Source organism: Python bivittatus, unplaced genomic scaffold, assembly GCF_059951505.1.
Source record: "Python bivittatus isolate LINGU-HERP-01145 unplaced genomic scaffold, Pbiv_v1 ctg000680_np1212, whole genome shotgun sequence".
Taxonomy (NCBI): domain Eukaryota; kingdom Metazoa; phylum Chordata; class Lepidosauria; order Squamata; family Pythonidae; genus Python; species Python bivittatus.
Window position 1 is genome coordinate 2280555 of NW_028277095.1, and position 13467 is coordinate 2294021.

General features: G+C 40.2%; 1 long non-coding RNA gene across 1 annotated transcript in view; it reads right to left on the bottom strand.

Annotated features, from left to right (window-relative positions):
* Positions 1 to 12089: 12089 nt before the first annotated feature.
* LOC148214398 (uncharacterized) overlaps positions 12090 to 13467 on the bottom strand; it is a 34531-nt gene continuing 33153 nt past the window's right edge. The window contains exon 4 of the long non-coding RNA XR_015798109.1: positions 12090 to 12212. This is a non-coding gene — a long non-coding RNA (uncharacterized LOC148214398). The remainder of the gene's footprint in view (positions 12213 to 13467) is intronic.

Sequence of the window (13467 nt, forward strand, 5' to 3'; positions counted from 1 at the left end):
CCACATTCCCAGCTAGGATGCTGGCTAGGAATTTTGGGAGATGAAGCCTCTCTGAAGGATCAGAGATAGGAGAAGGCTGAATGAATATAATACAAGTATGCTGTTAACACAAATAATTTGTTGCATCCTGCTTCTAAGGCACATTTCATTATCCTTTGTGGTGTTACAAAAGGTAATTCAGAGTAGCTTCTTGGAAGATGCATCTTTGGAAAATAGGATCCATTACCTGTTGCTACCAAGAGTGTCCTCATTCAAAAAAAAAAGTCAAAATGATGATTGTAACTGCACAATTGAAGCCTTGCCCTTTTTAACATGTATTCCGTACATATAAACAGGAATGGGGCTTCAATCGCATGATGGTGTTGTCACCCTGATGTTTTTGATCTCTCCCCACCACCCCTAAATATTACCATCCCCAGTGTCAGATAAATACTAGTCTCAGAAGTTTGGAATCTTCTGTAAGTTGCTAAGATTTCCCAGTTCACTTTTGGGTGCAAGCTGGTTCATATGTGTAGGGGTTTTATTTCCCCTTATTATTTTTTATTCAATTTATTGATGGAGGATTTGTTCTCAAAATTTATTTCAAAGAAAAAGAGATTGCCATGAAATTCTTATCAGTGAATTGTGCTATCTGTGCACTTGTTCTATCCTGAGGTGGCCAAGAACTTTAAGTGTATCCTATTTTCATGGTACAGTCCTATCTTCCATGGAGTGCAGACTCCATAGCTTCTGCTAAATCTCAAAGGAAAACCTCACAACAGAATTCTTTCCATGGGACTTTTGAATAGCACTGTTACGATTACCCCTAAAGGGAATTCTAGCCTTGAAAAATAACTGGAACATTTTTCCTTCCCCTGGATTTATTAATGGAAATCATCCATTTAATCCATCACAAATTTGGTGGAGAATTTTAAAATTACAATGGTACCCATTCCCCCAAATTAAAGGAGTCTCTCTCCCCAGGAAGCACACACAGCTGACTTATTTATTTATTTATTTATTTATTTATTTATTTATTTATTTATGTAAGTAAGTTTTACTGAAAGAAATAGAAAAAATACACCAAAAAATATGAAAATCTGCAAAAAACAAAAATGCCAACACCCAAGTTAACCAAAAACAAAACAAGAAAGCAGAAAGGGGAATTCTATAGGTCACATATTAATCAAAATGTCAAACAAAGGTCTAAATCTACATCAAAAAGGAATTTTAAAAAGTAATGATGATATCATAAATCTATGCCATAAAAAAACATCTTGAGTCATTTTTAAATTAGCAGATAAAATTGCCTTTTCAAAAACCGATAAATGAAATAAGCACACACACAACTGACAGTTGATTAGCAATAGTAGAGAATACATGAATCGTGGATTCCCCAGTGATGGGAAGTCTTACTACTCCACACCCACGCACGCAAACACACTGAAGGTAAGATCACAGCTGTGAAAATGTCTCAGCCCTTCCTGCTCAATGCCTCACTTCCTTGGGGGAGACCAACTTTTCTCCATAAAATGTGTTTGAAATGGAAGATGCCACGTGAGTGGAAAGCATTTTTCCCATCACACTCATTAATAACATTTAGGAATACAAATGGAGGACTGGCATTTAAAAACAACAAAACAAACTCCATTCACACAATTATTTGATCAACCATAGGAAAACAAAGCAAGAACACACACGCACACACGCACACATGCACATGCACATCACACGTAAGAACAAGAAGCATATTTACGATATATAATTCATAACAGCTCTGAGGAACAAAGGGAAAATAGCACGCTAAAGGCATTCCAAGTGAAATGTCCCCACGTTTTCTTTCTTTTAAGTATATATAAATTCCTTTCCCCTCCACTGTGAGTTCATGTTTCCCCTGCTTATGTTTTCTCCCTGTTTTAAAGGTCATCGGGACTTTCATATTTGGCCTTTTACTTTCCTCTGCACACCTTCTCCCAGTCAAGATCTTATATTTTATCCATCAAGCCTCATTTATTCAAGTGCAAAACTGGTGGAATGTTGTTGTTGTTTTAACTCACCTTCCCCAATCTACATGTTCCTTAGCTCCACAATAAACATGCTAAGGGCTCAGCCAACTAGCCATTCTCCTTAACAAGCCATGTAAGAGATGTTTCCCAGACTGATAAAAATTCAGGAGACTGTTATATAAACAACCAACTTCAACCTTCTCTGTTATCGGTGAAGAGACCCACCTATTCATCAGATCATCAGGAAGCTGTTGGAAAGAAAATAAGAAAGTCTCCACCCTAATGTACTTTGGTAGTAATGAAAGTCAAGAAATACAGAGAAAAAAAATGAGAGTAAGTTAAATATAAAGAGGACCAAACTAATGACAACAGGTACAGTAACCATGTTTAGAACTGACAATCCAACTATGGAAATGGTGGAAAGGATAATGGTATGTGGGAATTACTTTGTGAGATGGATAGAAGAGATGCTGCCTAGGGAACAATCAGATAAGAGGGGGCATAGCCCCCAGCTGCGTAACGGGAAGAGAAAGCAACTCAGAAAGGAACCTCCCTAACTTATCAGGCTGTAAAAGAGATGGTGGGAGATTTGTACTTTCAGACTTACAAGATTCTATTAATGTAGCCTTACAATAAAGTAGAATTAGCTCATCTGGTTGTGTTTCCTGTCTGGTCTACCTGGGAAGGCTGACAGATAGCTTCTGCCTTTTAAGATTGACCGTCAACAATAAAGGAACCAGCAGTCAAGAAATATGCCACAGACTGGCACTTGGTAGATTAGCAATGAAGGCCTTAGAAAAGGTATTCAGATGTCATGATGTGTTTATGCCTGACTATACCTGATGATCAGAATCATTCAGGCAATGGTTTTTCCTGTGGCACTCTATGGAAACAAGAGTTAGATTCTGAAGAAACTGAACAGAAAGAATATTGACACTTCTGAACTGTGGTGTTGGAGAAGACTCCTGGGAATCCCATGAATAGCCAAGAAAATAAACAGATCATCAGACAAATCAACCGAGAGTTCCTACTTGAGGCACAAATGGCCAGGCTCAAATTGTCATACTTGGGACACATTATGTACATACCTAGTTCTCTGGAGAAGTCTATAATGTTGGGAAAGGTAAAAGGAAAGAAGCAGACAATCAGTAGCAAGGTGGATGGGCTTAATTCCAGCAGTGATGGAAGTACCATTGGAACACCTGGTTAGGTATTGAAGGACTGAAGGACCAGGTTAGGGGCAGATCGTCCTGGAGGAGTTATATCTGTGTAGTTGGTAAGAGTTGACATTGACTTGATGGCACATAATCAATTAAAAATGTGGTTGGGGATATGTTGGTTCTAAAGTGAAAACGGTTCTGTTGCTGGAACTCTTGTAACCTATCCCATTCATCTCAATTTATTTTGCTAAAAAGAACTTTGTGAGAATCATGGTTGGAAAAGAAGCACTTTCAGTTTCAGACATCTTCCAAAGACTTTGAAAAGCAAGCTCCAGGGAACAGAGCAGGGACTGTGCAAAAGTGATTTGATGTGAAGAGAGTTTTCATTACCTCAAATTTGATCAATCCTGCTCCAATGAGTTCTACGATAGAATCAGTTTTGGGTGTCATAGAAGACTGGATCCCTTTTGGTTCCATGGCTTTTGGTTCAACCTGCAGGGCCCAGATTCCTTTATGTGTCCTCATACTCCAAAGTGCTTAAACGTGAAGGTGCAAATTCTTGCTATTTTGAAGTGAGGAATACAAGAAAACTGTAGTGCAACCCCTTAAATAAGCCTAGCAATTTAAAAGCAAACGAAAACAAATTTAAACACCAGGGATGAGGAACGGAAAATCATGGCCCCAGCCACATGCGGGTTGAACCCTACATAACATATGAAATCTAGTTCTGGGCAGTTTAAGAAGGAATCACTCAAACTGGAATAAGTTAAGAAAAGTGCAGTGATGATGGACGATGAGTGGGCTGGAACCATGTAAAGGGAATGAAAATATGGTGAAAGATGGCTAGAGTGGGGTGCTCTTCAAACATCTTAAGGGATCATTCAAAGGTGAAGGCATGATCCTTTCCCTATCCTCCTGGACTGCAAGCCATGGAACAATGATATTACATTACAGACTGGCAGATTCCAACTGAAAGAGCAGCTTGATACTGCATCCATTGAGGATAAGAGGTGAGCATTACCCCTTAACTCAATGTATTCAGGCAGAGGCTAGTCATCCATCCATCTGGAAGGATGACTAGCTTCTGGATCCATCTGGATGGATCCAGCCTCTGGATCCATCCAGATGGATGACTACCCACATTGAGCAGGATGTTGGACTCACCTAAATGCTCCCTCTATGATTTTTAAAAATTATTCTCATTCTTATATTTGTATGTGTACAACATGCTTAATCTGGTTGCTGAAATTCTTATTGTTGTTGTTTGCAAAACACATTGCATCATAAATTAATCAAACGGTTCAAGTTTATGCAGCACAGTAAACCACAAAAAGCCTAACCAAATTTAATACTAAACTGAGTGAAGCATCTTGTGCAAATGCATCTATTGTTTTTAACTGGCCTGACTAAACCTGTTGTGCGAACATGACCTATGTGAACAAACTGTAAAGGAGAAGGGAGAAAGTTCAGAAAGATTACTCAGTCCTAGGAAAGAAGAAAACATGAGAAAGAAAGTCAAAATAACCCCATGTTGATTTTGCTTAGTGTAAGACAGGCTTTCAGAATTCTGTTATTATACCCATTAACAAAAATGCATTTCTAAATCCCCTGTTGCTCCTGTTTCTTGACCTTACTGTCCTCAAAAGACTGGCACTTCCATCACTGGTCCACATACCATAGCATTTGTCCTGCCCCAAGATCCCCAAAGTCATTAGACCTGGGTTTCTCAACCTCAGCAACTTTAAGATGCATGGACTTCAGTTCCCAGAATTCCCCAGCCAGTATGCATTAACCCCACCGTGATTTTCAGTCCATCAACCACAGATTCTTTTAAGCTAGGATTACAGTTTTACATTGGCTCTAAAACTATCTGGGGGTATTATCACATAGGCAGTAACTACCTCTCCTAACGATCCACATCATTTTTGCACTTCAAAGTGGCAATCCTCATTGCTAGTTCCTCACTGAACCCAGTCCCCCCACTGAACTGACCAGCACACTCTCCAACCAGCCAATGGGGGACTTCAGAAAATGACAGACATCCCCAACCTGGCCTTTTCCTTGCATGCTTCTTTTTACCTGCAGAGGAAAACAAAGACGAAACCATCTGGCTACCAGAAGCAACATGGAAGGTCAAGGGGAGGACCTGGGGGGTCTCTGCCATGGGCAACTATTCCCCCTCCCACGACTCCAGAGCTAATGCTATAAAGTGCTGCCATTTCTCTGGAGCACTAGCTGAGCTGAAAATTAAGACCAGGAAGGATAAATCATTTCTCTTTCTGGTCAAGGGCCATATTTGGCCTTTGAAGAGTGTGTGCTAATCCACTAATATACTAAAGCACAGATAAAGCCAGGACAAAAATAGAAACTGAACTTTATTTCACTGCCATTTGAAATTAATTCAGATTAATACATTAAATGCCTTTCATATGATAACTCTCCAGATACATAATTGTTTCCTTCTTTTGCCATGTGAAGAATGGCAAGTTCGGGGGCGACTTCTGCAGAGCTCTGCCAATGGTATGAAATTGTGTCTCCTTGCCTTAGGGACTACATGTTTGGCAGTTATGCCCTATACAACTGTATTTAAAGGCAAACATTGGCATGAAGGAAGGACAGAGAATCTCTGAGGACAGATAGCGACAGGCACTGATGGAGCTTCTTGAACTTCATCTAACAATCTTTGGAGCCAATGCTCCATGACATAAGAGGCATCCGCTTTGTAGTTTGGCCATGTCATGAGAGCAGTTTATCTTAAAGAGGGTCCACCTACCAACTTAAAATTGCTTCTGCTTTCATAGAATTCCAAGCAAAGGGAAAGTAGGGCTGAATTTGCTAGGAGCAGTCAAGAAGTGAAGGCAATGGGGGTGGGTGGATCTGGGGGAAAAAGAAGTGAGAACTGAAAAGGGGTTTTATCAGCCCCTTCCTCTCAGTTCAACATAAGCAGTTTGTTTTGACGTTAGTTGTTCCTTTCAGGCTAAAATGCATGAACTAAAACTGTCTGAAAGTAACTGTCACCAATTAGACATCCATTTGCTCATTCCTGATAGGCTGAAGGAGGATGTGGATGATGGTGACCATCCCAAATCCAGATGAATCAACAGCTGGCAGTATCTCTCCTTTATCCTGTTAGGACTTATCCACCATGTGCCAGAAAGTTGTTTGTACAATTGGAAGACTGGAAAAGAAGGGAGGCGGCAGTGTTTGTAAAGATGACAGCAACATATGTTGCCATTCTTTCTTTTCTGAAAAAAAAATGCAAAATGGAAAAGCAAACACTTACATCGCTCCATATGAAATGAGGAATGCTGCATTCCCACCAGGAAAATATTTTAAAAGCCTGTAACAAGATGGGCGCACACTAATCCTAGCTAAATAAAGGAGCACACGTTACATAATTAGAAATCAGCACCATACCTTGCTTGGGTTGGGACCAAGTTTTCACTTGACCTTCTCCTATCCCAAACCTGGTGTCCTCCAGATAGGCTGAGATTATATTTCCTAGCATTTCCAGCCCATGCTGTCTGGGAATGGTGGATGGTGTGGTCCCAACACATCTGGAGTACATCAGGATAGGAAAGGCTGCTTTCATGTTATGACAATGAACTTCTCTCTGCCTAAGCTTCCAATGCTCTTCAAACTTACCCCTCCACATTTTCCTGCTTATTTTTTCAATCAAAGGTGCACAACTTCTTCCTTTGGGTCAAGGGCCATACTTAGCCTTTAAACAGTATGTCAAGGGCTTAAAATATCAGCCAACCAGGACAAGGAAGTGGGTGGTGCTAGAACAAAAACTAAGGTTGACTTAACTTATAATTTGGTGGCAATTTCTGAAGGGACTTTGGGGTCCCATGCAATCTTGGGGCCTCAAGAGGAACACTTCTACCTTGGATTAACTTCAACAGAGTCCCATGCAACTTCTTTTTAACATTGGTTAGAAAAAGCAAGCCAACTTCATAAACTATGGTTTGATATATACTTGTGTTGTTAAAATGAATGTCAGCTTATCCTAAAATAGAAAATCCATAACTGAGCAGTAGGTCTGAAATGCAAAAAGTATAAGGTCAAGTGATGTGGAAACTGGATGGAGAAGCCACTGAAATATTTAATTTCAAGCTCACCTCATCAAACTGTGTTCCTGTTCTTTCCTAAATCACTCTTGCATGTATTCCTGAGGAAGAAATAGGTATCCTGTTTCTGAACTATAATCCCTCATCACTGGCCATGCTATTCAGGAATGTGAGAAGTGTAATTTAACAATGAGCTAGTTTGGTGTGGTGGTTAAGGACCAGGCTAGAAACCAGGAAACCATGAGTTCTAGTCCTGCTTTAGGCACAGTTGAGCGACCTCAGGCTAGTCAACACTCTCTCAGCCCTAGGAAGAAGGCAATGACAAACCACTTCTGGAAACGTTGCCAAGAAAACTGCAGGGAATAGTCCAGATAGTCACCAAGAGTCGACACTGACTCAAAGGCACAAAAAGTTAATTAATTAATTAATTAGTTAAGTTACTGTTGTTGTTGTTCAGTCATTAAGTTGTGTCTGACTCTTCATGACCCCATGAACCATATTGCGCCAGGCCTTCCTGTCCTTCACTGGCTCCCTGAGTTTGCTCAGTTTCATGCTCATTGCTTCCGTGATGCTATCTAACCATCTCGTCCTCTGCCTTCCTCTTCTCCTTTTGCCTTCAATCTTTCCCAGCATCAAGGTCTTTTCCAGAGAGTCCTCTCTTTGCATTAGGTGACCAAAGTATCTGAGCTTGAGCTTCATTATCAACCCTTCCAATGAGCAGTCAGGGTTGATTTCCTTTAAGATTGACTGGTTTGACCTCCTAGCAGTCCAGGGGACTCTTAAGAGTCTTCTCCAGCACCACAGTTCAAAGGCATCAATTCTTCGGCGATCAGCCTTCTTTATGGTCCAGCTCTCACAGCCATACATTACTACTGGAAAAACCATAGCTTTGACTATGTGGATCTTTGTCGGCAAGGTGATGTCTCTGCTTTTTAATATGCTATCTAGGTTTGCCATAGCTTTCCTCCCAAGGAGCAAGCATCTTTTAATTTCATGGCTGCAGTCTTCATCTACGGTGATCTTGGAGGCCAAATAAATGAAGTCTGTTACTGCTTCCATTTCTACCCCTTCTATTTGCCAGGAATTGATGGGTCCAGATGCCACGATCTTCGTCTTTTTAATGTTGAGTTTCAAGCCAGCTTTTGCACTCTCCTCTTTCACCCTCATCAAGAGGTTCTTTAGTTCTTCTTCACTTTCTGCCATTAGGGTGGTATCATTTGCATATCTGAGGTTGTTGATGTTTCTCCCTGCAATCTTAATTCCGGCTTGTGATTCTTCCAGCCTGGCATTTCTCATGATGTACTCTGCATATAGGTTAAATAAGCAGGGTGACAGTATACAGCCTTGTCGTACTCTTTTCCCTATTTTGATTTTAATTAGTTAATTAATTAATAACATTTGAAAAGTCACAGGTTCCCCACCTCTGTTCCAAGGGACAGGATTTCAGCCATGATGCCATGCAGTAAGGATGAATATCCCATCAAGGAACCACTGTGATGTTTGCCTCTCTCAAGGAACACATTGTATAGATTCCCATCCATCCTCTTGAATTATTTTTATTTCAGAACTCTGTTCTCCTTTACCCTGATTGCATTTATGACAAGCATTGTGGACCATTGGTGATTCCATGTGCTCCTGCATATAAGGCATTTCACAATTGCGGGACAATCAGTTGTACTTGAGAGGCAATGCAGACTATGATATGCTAGGAAAATCAAGTCAGGGACTTAGCACCGTGAAACTGATTAGAAGGGATTATGAAGCTAAGTAGGTTGTACTTCTGATAAAACTGAACTGTGAAACTCTTTGGATAATGAGCAAAGAAATATTTGCTTTCTCCAGGAAATTAGTGGGCAGGAAAAGACTGAAACTTTTCCTTTTTTAAAAAAAATCCTACATCAAATACATAGGAATGAACAATAGCTTAAACCTGTGCATGTTAGCATACCAAAAATCTAGACTAAAGCAACCACTAAGGAAAAACAGTGGCAAGATCCTCAGTGTCTCTAGGGTTTCCATTTCCTTTTCATATTTAAAATATAACATATGTAGTGCTCTACTGCTGTTATATCTTTACTGAGCAGCAAATTCATCTCAGACAAGTAGTACCACTGCTTCTCACTAAGCAGTGATTTCACTGTAGGCCCTACTGCTATCAGTGCCACACAACAGCTGGACAATTTTAGCAAACCAGTCCTATCCTCCTAACCTCCTCTCATAAAATACTGGCCTATTCTGTAGAGTTATTGGGCTTGTGATCTAACATAGTTGGAGCCCATAATCCTCTCCTGGGCATTGCTTCTCCTCCTTCTCCTCCAAATGGGAGAAGGCTACAGGTTTTGCAATAGCTACAATTCAAAATGCAGCATGAAATCCTTTAATATGGTTTGTTGTTTTGAAATGGGAGCAGACTGCGGAAGAAAAAAGGCATGTAGATTTCCCAAATCATTTTTACTGCTTCCCAGTTATTCCATTAAAGAACAGCCAAGGTTGATCCACAACTCACTTCTACTGGAAATAGCCCAATTCATTTATCCAAGATTATCACTAGCCAGTAGAGCATTTTATGAGATGGAGGCATGATGTGGAAATGAGTAAGGAAATCTAAGATATAAAATCAGATTGGGTGGATTAAGCAGGGAATAAAGGAAAAATAAATGTAACATTTTTGTGGTTAAGTATTGGGAGCTTTGGAAAATGTTGAAAAGTTCAGATTGAAAGCATGTGTAGATGGCTGAGCTGAAAATTATGGCTTAGGTAGCAGAAAGAACAAATGTCTGAATATATGAGGGACTGAGGTCATTAGAACTGTAGACTATTTAGTGAATGAAGAAATGACATATATGCATTTGGAAAATAGAAGCATAATCTATCTATTTGACAAATGGAAAATTTGTCCCCAAAACTGGTATGCACAGATTTCATGGAACTATTCAGGCATGAAAGTTCAAAATATGGGATAGGCTTTCATAGGGTTTTTTAAATAGCAAATTTAGGAATTGGGAAGAAGAGAGCGAGAAAGAGGGAGACCATGTGCAAGAGATGGATGGTTTGAGAGGTCCAGGAGAGACAGTTGGAATATGGAAAAGATTCCTGGAAGGAAAGTTGGTCAACCTGTTCATACTTAGTCTAGCAAACAGAAAATGGAAATGAAGCACGATAGCACTCTTCAAATAAATATCAGAAGGACTATCACTTAGAAGACAATAGCAAGAAAGATTAAGTCTAATGAACTTACAGCAAGGCAGATTCTTCTTGACAGGAAGAGCTGTTGTGCATTATGGGCATCCTACTGTCTATAAGGGGTTTTCACTGTCTCTGTAGATGTCCACAATGGAAGGCAATAACTGGCCTGGCTCCTTGGAACCTTAAAAAAGATATCCAGACTATTTCCTTCTGCCCTGGAATATGTTCCCCTTTCCAGCCTAGTTGAAAGTTCTTGTCAAAGACTAAATCTTTCTACTCCAAGACCTTCCCTGCCTCATAGCTCAAATAAGGCCTCAATATTTCCAGGTGAAATTGGAGAAACCTCTATCTGAAAACTTAGAGACCCATTTATAGCCAAGGCAAGTAATATAGACCTAGCTGGATTAACTCCAGAGAAAACAGTTTCCCACGTTCCAGCTTTCTATTTTCCCCAGGTCACTTTTGATCAGAACAAGATAGAATGGGGCAGTTGAACACAATCCCCAGGCCTTAACATCTCATAATCCCACCTCTTAAATTCACTGTTCACAGCATAACTATAAATTATGTTTCCAGGAGGACCTTAATAATTAAATGAGTTATTCTTTGTTCTACTCATGATAAGGTACACCTTTGGACCCATGAAACAATCTCCCTCATCCTTCTTTTTCTTCCCTTCCTTTCTCAGCACACAGTAGGTTTGTGTCACTGATAATAATGGATATTGTCATGGAATTGCTTTAACCCACAGCATGGTATGGTATGGATGGAGAGTCCCCAGCTAGTTCATGGTCCTGGAGCATCCCAGTTATGCCACTAAATTCATGCTTAAGCACATGTTCAAGCACATGGCAGATGTGCTAACTCTTAATTTTCAAGAGGAAGTCCTCAAAACTGTTTTCCCCTTCCTCTAAAAGGGATTTAGCAAGAAAATGTTTTGAGATGCTGATAAAAGAGATTTTGCAGTAAATATTGGTACTCTGACATCCATAATGGCTTTATTATGCAAAAGGTCTAAACATATCTATTGTCAGGCTGCTGTAGCCTTTCTTTTATAATTTTCCAGGTTCTCGTTTCTCTTTCCTTCCACCTCCCGACTTGGCTAGTAGAACATTTGCCTTCCCTTTCACAAAAATATCAAAAATCATGGTTTAGAGTCATGTACTTTATAAATGTGGCAATAATCACAGCTCTGTGAACGGCCAAGGATCCTGGCAGAATTTGAGCATTCAAAGTATTTATTTATCACCTCTTCCAAGATTCCTTTCCATGACTGAGTGTAACTAATTTATAATTGCACATTATGTGTGTTCCCTTCTCCATACAAACCCACCCCACCTACCTATTATATAATATGTACCTTGTCCTCTCATGTTCTTTCATTAGTAGCCTGGGAAAATCCTGATGAAGGGATCAACAGATCATACAGCATCTAAACCGTAGAGATACTCCTCCTCAAAACAGCTTTCTGAGAGAACAATCTGAAGGTGAGAATGCAAAACAGTCTGTTCCTGAGCAACTTTCACCATAATCTTTTGTTGAGAACAACAAAAGTGGACCAATATGCAAATGAGAGGGGTTTAGCAACGGCAGAGCTGGTTAATAAGGCAAGAAAACAGCCTCCTTTGCCATTAACTTTATACTTTAATTGACCGACTTACTTTCTTTCTTTCTTTCTTTCTTTCTTTCTTTCTTTCTTTCTTTCTTTCTTTCTTTCTTTCATTGGTTGTTGCTTTCTTACACCAAGGCCGTCCCATGACTCTCACAATTTCGATGGAATAACCTGAGATTTACCTGGGCAGGAAGTGTCCCTAAATGGAGACAGCAAGTTTTAGGTTATAAGTTTGATCATGCAGCTGATAATGTGAACTATGACCCATGGAAGCTTATGCAATAATTAATTTGCTTCTCTTTATGGTGTCACAAGACCTTGTTTTTGCTGTAAGAGATTCCCATGGTTACTTTCTAGAAGCTGTTCGAAGTTTTAGGTGAAATGAGTAATGATCTTTGTGGGGGGGGGGGGTTACACAATGGAAGAGGTATGCATCTGAATTCCTAAATTCTCTTGCCATCTCTTAAACAACGTAGAGATAGTGATTCTGGCTGCCACCTAGGTTGAGGTTCCTCAAATTAATGCTTGTTATACAGCTCTTGTGTCTTCCAAAAATAGCAGAGTTTCAGGTACCTAATTTATCAGTTATCACAGCATGAAGATTTTAGAATTGGTGGCTGAGTTTACAAGTTGCACTAAACTGTAAACCTGTGACATGCTTTACAAAACATGCTAAGCCATAAGCCAGGTTTATGAATGCTACAATGACTGGGTTCACACAACACGCTTAGCCAGAACAAAACAAAGCACAACCCTAACCTCAACATCTTACAATACTATATTGATTGATTGATTGATTGATTGATTGATTGATTGATTTTATTTGTTTGTTTGTTTGTTTATTTATTTCTTACATTTGTATGCCACCCATCTCCCCCAGAGGGTGACTCTGGGCAGCTCACAGTTAGAATAAAACCCGAAAACAATTAAAAAAATAAATACTCACATGAATTAGTTAAAAAGTCAGACTATATAAAAGGAAGCTATACATTAAAAGGCTAAAAACATTCAAGATGACGGGAGGGTAGAATCAATTACCCCACAAGCCACTTCCACTGGTGCGAGCCCCCATCTGGCCCCCAGGCCATCTGGCATGGCCAAGATTTCACGCTGTTCCTGAAGGCCATGAGAGTGGGGGCACACCGCACCTCGGGTAGTAAGTTGTTCCACTGAGTGGGGCCACGGCAGAAGAGCCCTCGTCTTAGACCCCACCAGTTGAAATTCCTTGACTGGTGAGGTCTGCAACATGCCCCTTCTGCCAGACCAAGTAGGGCGAGCTGATATAACAGGGGCGAGACAGCTCTCAGATAACCTGGTCCTGTGCCATGAAGGACTTTAAAGGTAATAACCAACACCTTGAACTGGACCTGGAAGCAAACCGGCAACCAATGCAGCTCGTGTAATAGAGGTGTTATATGGGCCCCCAGGGGCATTCAGAACTGTCCATGCCACTG